Source organism: Salvelinus sp. IW2-2015, unplaced genomic scaffold, assembly GCF_002910315.2.
Source record: "Salvelinus sp. IW2-2015 unplaced genomic scaffold, ASM291031v2 Un_scaffold1411, whole genome shotgun sequence".
Classification (NCBI taxonomy): Eukaryota; Metazoa; Chordata; class Actinopteri; order Salmoniformes; family Salmonidae; genus Salvelinus; species Salvelinus sp. IW2-2015.
Window position 1 is genome coordinate 184,413 of NW_019942890.1, and position 12,715 is coordinate 197,127.

The window sequence follows — 12,715 nt, forward strand, 5'->3', positions numbered from 1 at the left end:
CACCAACTCTTTGTTCGCCCAAGTGACTAGGCGCTGCCAGCAGCTGATGACCTCTACTGAAAACAGGTTGAATTTTCTTTCAAGGCTTTAAGAATAAAAATTCTACTGATGTTTTTTTTGGAAGTTGTAGTTCCTACAAAATGTTAAAAAGAAAAATAGGATACCAATTATTAAACCTATACGTTTTCCCCAGTAACATGAATTAGCAGTTAATGGACAATTTTACTCAAACACTCTTAAATGGAACTGTTCCCCACAGTCAGATAGGAAGCGTAAAGCACAACAGGACCCAAGACATGATTATGGATGCGCCATAGATTTCTGACCCCAGTCGTGTATTTTGTCAATACCTATCAGAAGTTTTCTGATAATTAAATTATTTCCAAAAGACATAAATGACCCCACTGAAGGAAGTTTATTTTTCTCTCTGTGTTTGTAAAAAAAAAAAAAAAAAAAAAAAAAAAAACAACGTCATGAATTTATATTTATAGTTCTGTTTTAAGAATTATTTTAAATTAGAAAGTATTGTTTTGACCAGGAACATTTCTGTCCCAGTTTTGACGTAGGTTATGTTAATATCATCACCCGTTCTCCTTTCTGCATGCAACAGGACTAGCCTATTTATCTGGACTTCATGAAACTTGGTGTTAGGCTCGTGAGTTTCCTTTTAGTTTAAACTCACAGGTGGGAAGTCAAAAGATATGGGGGGGGCGGGGGGGAGGAGAAAAAAACGACTCTTCTCCGTGGTCACCAGTGTTGCCAGTGACACAGTCGTCGATTTTTCAAATGTATGTTTGGAATTCAATCAAATGCAGTGAGCAGAAACCGGAATCCTGCGTAAACATAGCAACGCGTTTTGATTACAACAAGAATGAAAAATGTCGTCGGCCCCCCCCCCCCCCGCCCCCCCCACCAGTGAACAATGTCTTGCTAATTACATTAGATAAAACCATGCACTTTTCTTCTGGCTCAAGAACACATGTTTTGAATGAATTGTAGCCTACGCTCAATCACTTTTGCACAAGTACTTCCATCAATGTAACGGCCCCTGTCTAGAAAAAGTATTGTTTCTAAAAATTAAAAAAACGTGTCCTTGCACGAGAGATCTATTTGTTAGTGACTTTTTAAAAGTGTAACATAATAGTTATATTCTCATTACTTTAATGCACCAATATGTTAAACCTGTAATACTCWTGTTGTTGGCAGTGTGTGGCTGTTACAGTAGAGCCTGTTAAAGTAGTTTGTTTAAACGGTAGTAATCAGTTTTGGCACAACACCAGAAATAACAGATTTTATTTTATTTTTTATCTGCACTAGAATTTTCTCCTTCTAGATCATATGACTCCGGTCTCCACCTTGCATTGAGAATATGTCCTATAATCGACCAGAGATTCAGACCAATGTATACACCCTGTGGCTTGTCCTCCTCAATTAAAATGTCAAGTGTAGACAATAGTTTGGATGTGGCCCATTTCTCTCCTCCATATTCCCTTCCCTTAGTGACTAAAGAGGGGGTATACCTGATGATAATCTCTCACAAAGGGCTATGGAATGTCTTCAAATTCACAACAGCTAGGCCAGTTGATCTGAAACCTGACGTGATCACACCGTCTGCATTGTTACAGCTGGACATTCTGGTACAAGTTGTGATATATTTCTCCCCCTAAGTGACCCCAAGTACCTCTGTCTGTGTCTCTCTCTCGCTCTCTTGCTCGCTCGCTCTCTCTAGATTATCACCAGTAGCTCCTATTCTATTCTAATGCCCTTTACATAGAACTAAGCTGAACTGTGCTGGCTCTGATAGGGTTCTTTTCAGCACAGTTCCATCAACAATGGTATGGTGGATGTGTAACTAGGCCAGGCCAGTGCAGTGCAGTTTGTGTCAGCTGGGCTCCGTAGTGTGAAAGGGGTTTAACAGTACCAGGGTCTGACTCGGTCTTCAGTAATATGTCTCCCCTGGTCCAGAAACCTGGAGGTGGAGGCTAGAGGAGGATACGGGTCAGTCAGTTACACCACAGTTTGAAGATATATATACATATTGTGTTTGCCATTTCATGTTTGCTCTTTAATGAAGCAGAAATTAGTGGAAGTAAATATCAAAAGTAGGATGGAAAAATGTACCCATTGGTTACATACAGTAGCAGTCAAACACACCTACTCATTCAAGAGTTTTTATTTTTTACTATTTTCTACATTGTAGAGTAATAGTGAAGACATCAAAACTATGAAATAACACATGGAATCATGTAGTAACCAAAAACGTGTTAAACAAATCAAAATTATATTTTATATTTGAGATTCTTCAAAGTAGACACCCTTTGCCTTGATGACAGCTTTGCACACTCTTGGAATTCTCTCAACCAGCTTCACCTGGAATGCTTTTCCAACAGTCTTGAAGGAGTTCCCACATTAGGATGAGCACTTGTTGGCTGCTTTTCCTTCWCTCTGCGGTCCAACTCAGCCCAAACCTGATGCAGCATTCCATCACTCTCCTTCTTTGTCAAATAGCCCTTACACAGCCTGGAGGTGTGTTGGGTCATTGTCCTGATGGAAAACAAATGATAGTCCCACTAAGAGCAAACCAGATGGGATGGCGTATCGCTGCAGAATGCTGTCGTGTAGCCATGCTGGTTAAGTGTGCCTTGAATTCTAAATAAATCACAGACATTGTCACCAGCAAAGCACCATCACACATCATCCATGCTTCCCGGTGGGAACTACACATGTGGAGATCATTAGTTCACCTACTCTACGTTTCACAAAGACACAGCGGTTGGAACCAAAAAATCTCAAATTTGGACTCATCAGACCAAAGGACAGATTTCCACTGGTCTAATGTCCATTGCTTGTGTTTCTTTGCAGCAATTCGAACATGAAGGCCTGATTCACGCAGTCTCTTCTAAACAGTTGATGTTGATCTGTCTTACTTGAACTCTGTGAAGAATTTATTTGGGTTGCCATTTCTGAGGCTGGTAACACTAATGAACTTATCCTCTGCTGCAGAGGTAACTCTGGGTCTTCCTTTCCTGTGGCGGTCCTCATGAGAGCCAGTTTAATCATAGCGCTTGATGGTTTTTGCGACTGCGCTTGAAGAAACTTTCAAAGTTCTTGAAATGTTCCCGAATTGACTGACCTTCATGTCTTAAAGTAATGATGGACTGTCGTTTCTCTTTGCTTATTTGAGCTGTTCTTGCCATAATATGGACTTGGTATTTTACCAAATAGGGCTATCTTCTGTATACCACCCCTTTCTTGTCACAACACAACTGATTGGCTCAAATGCATTAAGAAGGAAAGGAATTCCACAAGTTTACTTTTGACAAGGCACACCTGTTAATTGAAATGCATTCCAGGTGACTACCTCCATGAAGCTGGTTGAGAGAATGCCAAGATTGTGCAAAGCTGTCATCAAGGCAAAGGGTGGCTATTTGAAGAATCTCAAATATATAAAATATATTTAGATTWGTTTAACATTTTTTGGGTTACTACATGATTCCATGTGTGTTATTTCATAGTTCTGATGTTTTCACTATTATTCTACAATTTAGAAAATAGTTTTAAAAAGAGGAAAATCCTAGAATGAGTAGGTGTGTCCAAACTTTTGACTGGTGCTGTATGTCCTGAAATTCTCTCATTTGTGATAAGTGTGGACTTGAGGAAAGTGAATGAATCTCTGTCTCCATAGGAACAGCATGGATGGCCTGGGATAGTGCCTTGCTTTGGCGGATTTACATGACATGCATGTACAGTATATTTTGTGGCCTTTGATTAACATAATGATATTTTATCCCAATAAAACTTAACTAAAAGGTTCAAAGGAAAGCAGTGGGATGACTAGGACAATTCACTAGCCTGATCCCAGATCTGTTTGTGCTGTCTTGCTAACTTAACCACCATTGGACATGGCGAGATCAACCTGATCTGGGACCCTGCTACAATTTCACAACGAGGATCTAGCATTTCCTTAAAACAGTTGAAGTTGATACCAGGTCATAGCATGTGAATAACAGGTCATAACATGTGAATAAAAGGTAATAACATGTTAACAGGTCAAAACATGTGAATAGCAGGTCATAACATGTTAACAGGTCATAACGTTAACAGGTCATAACATGTGAATAACATGTTAATAACAGATGGTTATTACACTTCAATCAGATTGTCTGTTTGGACTCAAACCTCCATTCAGTATGTAACCTGTAGCTGATTTATGATGTATGGACTCAATCCTCATTCATTATATAACCTGTAGTTGATTGTGATGTATGCTTGTGTCTTGTTCAATGAACATTTACATTCAAATAATAAATCCCTTCATTTTTCTCTTTGATTTAAGAAATATCCATCGATGTAGAATGTAATTTKATGGACACAGCTAGACAGGTAGTTTGATGTGTTAGCATGTGGTTAAGAAGAACTGAATAACTATTTCAGTTTTTATATTTATGAAGAGAGAGAAGGGGGGAAAAAAAGATTGTGCCAGCTTTACAAGGGACTTTGTGTTTCTTTCGGGTGAGAGAGATGTGTATTACTTGTCTGTGCTTCAGATGTTAGATTGAACTATTTACAGACATGGTAGCTTTGACAATGCTGTTTAAACTCTCTTGTCTCTTCCACCAAATCACTGCTTTTTTTAAAAAAAGCAATAGCCTAGCGCATTAAGAAAACAGTGAATTTACATATTACTTCATGATTAAACTTATTAACTGCTTAAAGTTTCTCCCCACACTTTTTAAAGGTGTAATAGGTAACATTTGTAAGACTGCATGATGTATAGCATTAAGCTCAACTACACCCAAGTTATTTATTGAATGCCAATTCAGGTCAAAAATAAAAAAAAACAGACTTTGATACAAATTCAAAAATCCACTGTTGGAGAAGTTAACTGTCTATTTAACATAGTCTTGTGCCTTGAAGTTGAAGTACTAGAATTTATACTGTGGTCAATGTGTTTTTTTATTCCAAGTCCTGTATTTGCCTCTTGTTGCTGTTCTGCGCTTTGAGTGTATAGATATATAAAGTATTTTATTAGTTTGATAATTTGCCTGCGTTTTATTTAAACAAATTGTGTTTAGAGGAACTGAGGACTATAACAGGCAATAACGAATATGTCATAAGACCTTGTGACAATTTAAGAGGTTTTTGTTTTTCGTATTGTTTTAGCACTTTGGGAGGGGGGAAAAAATGTGTTTAACATTTATTATTATTCACAAATAATTGGTGATCATTAGCCTGCCTTATTCCTTCCAACCATGTCTTTTTATGAAATAATATTTAAATCATGGCCAGTGTATGAAATACAAAAATTTAATATCTGCACTTTATGAAGTATGTTGCCTGACAAGACACTCATTATCTTTTTCTATGTATTTTTACCTTTTGTCTGAATTAGTCATTTTATTTTTGATATTTGTCCATTTAGTTTCAACTAGTAATGCGAAGGGGGATGGGTAGTCCTAAATGTTAGCAAAACTATTTTAATGAAACAAACACACGTTCATGGTGTCAAGGGTTATAATGTATTATTGTTATGCCATTTCCAGGCCATGTCTCTGCCTTCCTGAAACTGAAAAGCATAGTTTGTGTCAACTTTTGTAGTAATGTATTTGTTTGTTTGATTTTGCCCTATGTAACAAACATACTAGTAAACAACCTATATCTACGGCGTCTTGTGTGTAAACATTCTTCTTTTGTTTATTCATTTGGGTGACATTCATTTGAGAACCCCAAAGATTCGAGGCAGAGGTTTGTATCCAAATACCCATACTACATACACGTACTTGTGTCCTAAATAGTAGGTCGTTTGAGCATGTGAAAGGACAGTGAAAAGACAGTTTAATATTATCCGTCATTTCCGAAATGGTGTATACTTTAAATGCCCGGATGTCATACTCATTAGGGGTTTAACTTTTAAATGCCTGCATTGTCATATCATTTGGGTTTTAACACTTTAAATGCCCGGATGTCATACTCATTTGGGTTTTGACACTTTAAATGCCCGGATGTCATACTCATTTGGGTTTTGACAGCAGCTGATCATTAGATAAGGGGAGGAGCTACTCAAATCAACGAATACCGGGAAACAGCGCAATCGCGAATGATGCATTCTCTTATGCCAACATTGAATGTTATATAGTATGTGAATTTTTTGTTGTTGATCGAGTAGGATTTAACTGTCAGGATGGTATAGACCTACACATGTCGCCTTTTCATCTAGTAGAATTCGCTGCACACTTCTGGAATTTCATAGCCACAATGCATCATTAGAAGAGAGGGCTGCTAGTTTTGATAGCTAACTTTTAGATATCATCACGTAAACAACTTGGGAGATGGCGAATAGTGAAGCTTCTGCGGTGGTGTTCAAATATAAGTCGTTTTTGTTCTACTTAAAATGATCACGACTATTTCATGGTAACGTTACATCTTTGAAAACAGATATGGTGCCTGCTGTGCCTTTTTAGCTAGCTAGGTCCTTTGGTAGAACTAGAAGTTAGAACTGTTTTAACAGTAACGTTAGCTACAGGGTGACTTGCTTCCTGTTGAGCTACAACTTTATATTGGCCTATAGTTAGTTAGCTACTTGTAAACAACAGGTATTGTGTTCGAACTGTTACGCCTCGATCACACCGACAGTGTTATTGCGTTTTGGTACACCAGAAGTACATTCATTTCCAATGGAACGCTGCGTTTGCCATGTTGCGTTGCAGAGGCAATTGCAGTGTGTTCTATGTGGTGCATACGTTGGATTTGTCAAACTGTATGCGTAGACGGCTTGACAGAAATGGTAGCAGAAGGTGAATGTTGAACTTTTTTTGCAGACGTATACAGATGATTAAGCGCAATGACAGTGTAGGGGTGATCGAGGCGTTACAGGGTCTGATGACCAGGGCCGTGCACAGACCTTAAAATGTTTTATTTTCATAATTCATAGCTCGAAATTCATAACATACTAAAGGCCTCTATTGAACAAACACTGGATGGGTAAAGGGGCATGTGCTCTGTACAGGTAGAGTCCTATTTGTGCAGATGACAATACCAGGCATTTATGTCAGTGGCGAACAAAGGGTTTGACTAACATTGATTCAACTGGCCATAGTTGGCCCTCTTGCCACTGCACTATGCACTGCCACTYGCTATCATTAGTAACACGGTAGCCTACGTTCCTATTTTCCACAGCGGTGCTGGTCGCAACATTTCTCTCCTAGTTCTTCCGATTTTGTCACTGTCGGTTCGGTTTGTTTTATRTTGTGTTAAACTGATTTTTAATATTCATGCTATGCAACATGAGTTTCTACCTGAATGTTTACAGCCTGAATGGATCTAGCTAGTTTCATGGAACATAGCGTGTTTATGGTGAAAGTAATGGTAAGCTGAACTTGTTACTGTTTAACCTTGGGCACGCCAATTTGAATAAGTACGTGCCAGTCTAGCTAGCTACAGYATGTTCACACAACTCTACTTTGCTCATGTTTTTGGTAAATGTACTTTTTTCTTTTGTCTTTTTCAGGATTTATGTGAAGGAGTGTGAACTGGATGGGGCAGGAGGCACATGCATGGGTGAACTATCAGTAAAAATTATGTTTTTGGTGTAGTCCGCTTTTTTATATATTTGTTCTTTTCTTTCTTTTCTTTTTTTTACCCAAAGTGGATTTCTGTTTTCTCTTTGAAAAGTGTTTTCTTGTTTTGTAATAAACATTTTAATTTGACACCGGTACATCTACTGTTGATGTGTTTTTTGCAATATTTTTTTCAATATTTCAATATTAAACATCTGAGCTATCTAGTTACAGGTGCATGGTAACAACTAGACGGAGCTATCTAGTTACAGGTGCATGGTAACAACTAGACAGCTATCTAGTTACAGGTGCATGGGTTAACAACTAGACGGAGCCTATCCTTAGTTACAGGTGCAATGCGTAAAACAACTAAAACAAGCTATCTGTTCCGGTAGCATGGTAACAATGACAGCTTATCTAGTTACAGGTAAACATGGTAACAACTAGACGGAGCTTCTAGTTACCGGTACTGCAATGGTAACAACCTCAGAAACAGAGCTATCTTAGTTACAGGTGCATGGTAAAAACTAGACAGCTATCTATTACAGGTGCAAAATGAGTAACAACTAGGACAGCTAAATTCTGTCTACAGGTACACTGGAACAACACTAGAGCTAGTCTTAAGTTTACAGGCCATGGTAAACAACTAGACACTATCTAGTTTACCGGTCTATGGTAAATGTAAGACAGCTATCTAGTTACAGGCTCATGGTAACATTAGACAGCTATCTGAGTTATCAGGTGACATGGTAACAATTAGAACCAGCTAATCCGTAGTTACGAGTGGGTCATTGTAAAATTAGACAGCTATCTAGTTACAGGTCGCTGGTAACATTTAGCCAGCTTATCGTAAGGTTACAGTACAATGGTTAAACAACTAGACAGCTATCATTAGTTACAGGTGCATGGTAACAAATTAGACACAGCTATTAGTTTACAGGTGCATGGTAACAAACTAGACAGCTTTCCCCCTAGTTACAGGTGCCATGGTAACAAAACTAGACAGCTATCTAGTTACAGGTGCATGGGTAACAACTAGACAAGCTATCTAGTTACAGGTGCATGGTAACAACTAGACAAGCTATCCTAGTTACAGGTTGCATGGTAAACTAACCAAAGACAGAGCTATCTAGTTAACAGGTGAACTGGTAACACTAGACAAGCTATCTAGTTACAGTGCATGGAAACAATTAGAACAGCTTATCTGTTACAGGTAACATGGTAAACAATTTAGACAAGGCTAGTCTAGTTACAGGTACAGTAACAACTAGACAGCTTAATCTAGTTACAGGTGCAATGGTAAAAACTAGAATCAGCTAATCTAGTGTACAGGTTGCCATGGTAGCAACTAGAACGGAGCTATCTAGTTAACGAGGTACATGTAACAACTAGACCAGCTTCTAGTTACAGGTGCATGGTACAACTAGACGGAGCCTATGCTAGTTACAAGGTGCATGGTAAACATTAGTACTGAGAGGCTATCTATTTAACAGGTGCATGGAACAACATAGACAGCTAATCAGTTTACAGGGTGCCTGTAACAAACTTAGACAGCTATCTAGTTTGTAAGGAGCATGGTACGAATAGACAAATAATCTAGGTTACAGGTGCGATGGTAACAACTAAGACCGCTATCTAGTTTACAGGCTGCAATGGTAAGAACCGTAGAACAGCTAACTAGTTACAGGTGCATGGTAAGAACTAACTAGAACGAGCCTATTGTTACGGTGCATGGTAACAAACTAGCACAGCTATCCTAAGTTACAGGTGCATGGTAAAACCAACTTAGACAAGCTATCCTAGTTACAGGTGCCATGTTAACAACTAGAACGGAGCTATCTCCGTTTTAACGGTGCATGGTAACAACTAGAACAGCTTAGTCCCTAGTTACAGGGTGGCATGGTAAAACCAACTTAGACGAGCTTATCTTAGTTGACAGGTGCATGGTAACCATTAGAAGTGCAGCTATCTAGTTACAAGGATGCAAATGGGTAACCAACTGACAGCTATCTAGTTACAGGTGCATGGTAAACAACTACGACAGCTATCCCTAGTTACAGGTGCATGGTAACCGAACTAACAGAAGCTATCTAGTGTTAACAGGTGCATGCGTAACAACTTAGACCAGAGCTATCCCTAGTTACAGGTGCATGTAACAATGAAGAAAAAACGGAGCTATCTAAGTTACAGGTACATGGTAAACAACTAGACGGAGCTAACTCTTAGTTACAAGGCGTGCAACTGGTAAAACAATTGAGACAGAGCTATCTAGTTACAGGTGCATGTAAACAATTAGAACCAGAGCTAATCTAGTTACAAGGTGCAATGGTAAAACTTAGACATGCTATCTAGTTACAGGTGCAATGGTAAAACCAGACAGAGGCCTATTCCTAGTTACACGGTGCAATGGTACAACAATGTAGAACAGAGCTATCTAGTACAGGTCGCATGGTAACAAATTAGACAGATGCCTATCTAAGTTAAACAGGTGCTGGTAACAACTTAAACAGCTTATCTAGTTACAGGTGCATGGTAACAACGTAGACAGCATATCTTAGTTTTACAGGTGCATGGTTAACGAACTAAGACAGCTATCTAGTATACAGGTGCATGGTACAATTAAGACAGCTATCTAGTTACAAGTGTGCAAATGGTAACAACTAGACAGTTTACTGAGTTACAGGTGCCATGGGTAAAACAACTACCCGAACAGCTTTATTACAGGTGCCACCATTGGTGAAACAACTAGACGGCAGCATAATCCTAGTTACAGTGCAATGGTAACAAGTTAAGACAGAGCTCTCTAGTTACGGTGCTAAGATGGTAAACAAACTAGACAGCCTATCAGTTAACCAGGTGCGGTAACAACTAGACAGCTTATCTAGTTCAGGAGCATGGTAAAAAACTAGACCAACTATCTAGTTAAGGTGCAATGGTAACAACTAGACAGCTATCTAGTTACAGGTGCATGGTAAAACTCTTAGACAGCTATCTAAGTTACAGGTTGCCATGGTAAGCACCTAAGACGGAGGCTTCTAGTTACAGGTGGCACATGGTAACAATTAGACAGCTATCTAGTTACAGTGCAATGGGTACAACTGAACCAGCTTATGCTAGTTACCAAGGTGCCTGGTTAACAACCTAGACAGCTATCTAGTTACAAGTGCATTGGGTAACAATTAGAACAGCATTAAGTTACGAGGTTGCATGTAAACAACTTAGACAGCTATCCTAGTTTCAGGTGGATGGGTAAAACAACTAGACAGCCTTATCTAGTTACAGGTGCAATGGTAAACAACTAACGGAGGCTATCCGTAGTTTTAACAGGTGATGGTAACAAATTAGACAGCTTACCTAGTTTCACAAGGTGCATGTTTAAACAACTAGACAGAGCTTCTAGTTACAGGTCGCAGTGGTAACAAACTAGACAGCTATCTAGTTACAGGTGCGATGGTAACCAATCTAGACAGCTAATCTAGTTACATGGTGCAATGGTAAGCAACTTAAAGCTGATCTAAGTTACAGGTGCATGGTAAAACTAGACAGCTTACTAGTTCTACAGTTGTGCATGGTAACAACTAAGACAGCTACTAGTTACAGGTGCATGGTAACAACTAGACAGCGCTATCTAGTTACAGGTGCAATGGACAACTAGACAGCTATCTAGTTACAGGTGCATGGTAACAACTAGACAGCTATCTAGTTACAGGTGCATGGTACACACAGACAGCTATCTAGTTACAGGTGCATGGTAACAACTAGACAGCTATCTAGTTACCAGGTGCATGGTAAAACAACTAGACGAGCCTATCTAGTTACAGGTGCATGTTAACAACTAGACAGCTATCTAGTTACAGGTGCATGGTAACAACTAGACAGCTATCTAGTTACAGGTGCATGGTAACAACTAGACAGCTATCTAGTTACAGGTGCATGGTAACAACTAGACAGACTATCTAGTTACAGGTGCATGGTAACAACTTAGACAGCTATCTAGTTACAGGTGGCATGGTAACAACTAGACAAGCTATCTAGTTACAGGTGCATGGTAACAATAGACAGCTACTAGTTACAGGTGCATGGTAACAACTAGACAAGCTATCTAGTTACAGGTGCATGGTAAACAACTAGACAGCTATCTCTAGTTACAGGTGCAATGGTAACAACTAGACAGCTATCTAGTTACAGGTGCATGGTAACAATTAGACAGCTATCTAGTTACAGGTGCATGGTAAACAACTAGACAGCTATCTATTACAGGTGCATGGTAACAACTAGACAGCTATCTAGTTACAGGTGCATGGTAACAACTAGACAGCTATCTAGTTACAGGTGCATGGTAACAACTAGACAGCTATCTAGTTACAGGTGCATGGTAACAACTAGACAGGGCTATCTAGTTACAGGTGCATGGTAAACAACTAGACAGCTATCTAGTTTACAGGTGCATGGTAACAACTAGACAGCTATCTAGTTACAGGTGCATGGTAACAACTAGACAGCTATCTAGTTACAGGTGCATGGTAACAATTAGACAGCTATCTAGTTACAGGTGCATGGTAACAACTAGACAGCTATCTAGTTACAAGGTGCATGGTAACAACTAGACAGCTATCTAGTTACAGGTGCATGGTAACAACTAGACAGCTATCTAGTTACAGGTGCATGGTAACAACTAGACAGCTATCTAGTTACAGGTGCATGGTAAAACTAGACAGCTATCTAGTTACAGGTGCATGGTAACAACTAGACAGCTATCTAGTTACAGGTGCATGGTAACAATTAGAACAGCTATCTAGTTACAGGTGCATGGTAACAACTAGACAGCTATCTAGTTACAGGTGCATGGTAACAACTAGAACAGCTATCAGTTTACAGGTGCATGGTAACAACTAGACAGCTATCTAGTTACAGGTGCATGGTAACAACTAGACAGCTATCTAGTTACAGGTGCATGGTAAAAACTAGACAGCTATCTAGTTACAGGTGCATGGTAACAATTAGACAGCTATCTAGTTACAGGGCATGGTAACAACTAGACAGAGCTATCTTAGTTAACAGGTGCATGGTAACAACTAGACAGCTATCTAGTTACAGGTGCATGGTAACAATAGACAGCTATCTAGTTACAGGTGCATGGTAACAACTAGACAGCTATC

The 12,715-nt window shown here is 39.1% G+C and overlaps 1 long non-coding RNA gene across 1 annotated transcript; it reads left to right on the top strand.

The window, feature by feature from the left end:
* Nucleotides 1-5,945: 5,945 nt before the first annotated feature.
* Nucleotides 5,946-7,706, top strand: LOC139024356 (uncharacterized). Its single transcript, XR_011475637.1, has 2 exons — nucleotides 5,946-6,411; nucleotides 7,508-7,706. It is a non-coding gene; the product is annotated as an uncharacterized lncRNA (long non-coding RNA).
* Nucleotides 7,707-12,715: the final 5,009 nt, after the last annotated feature.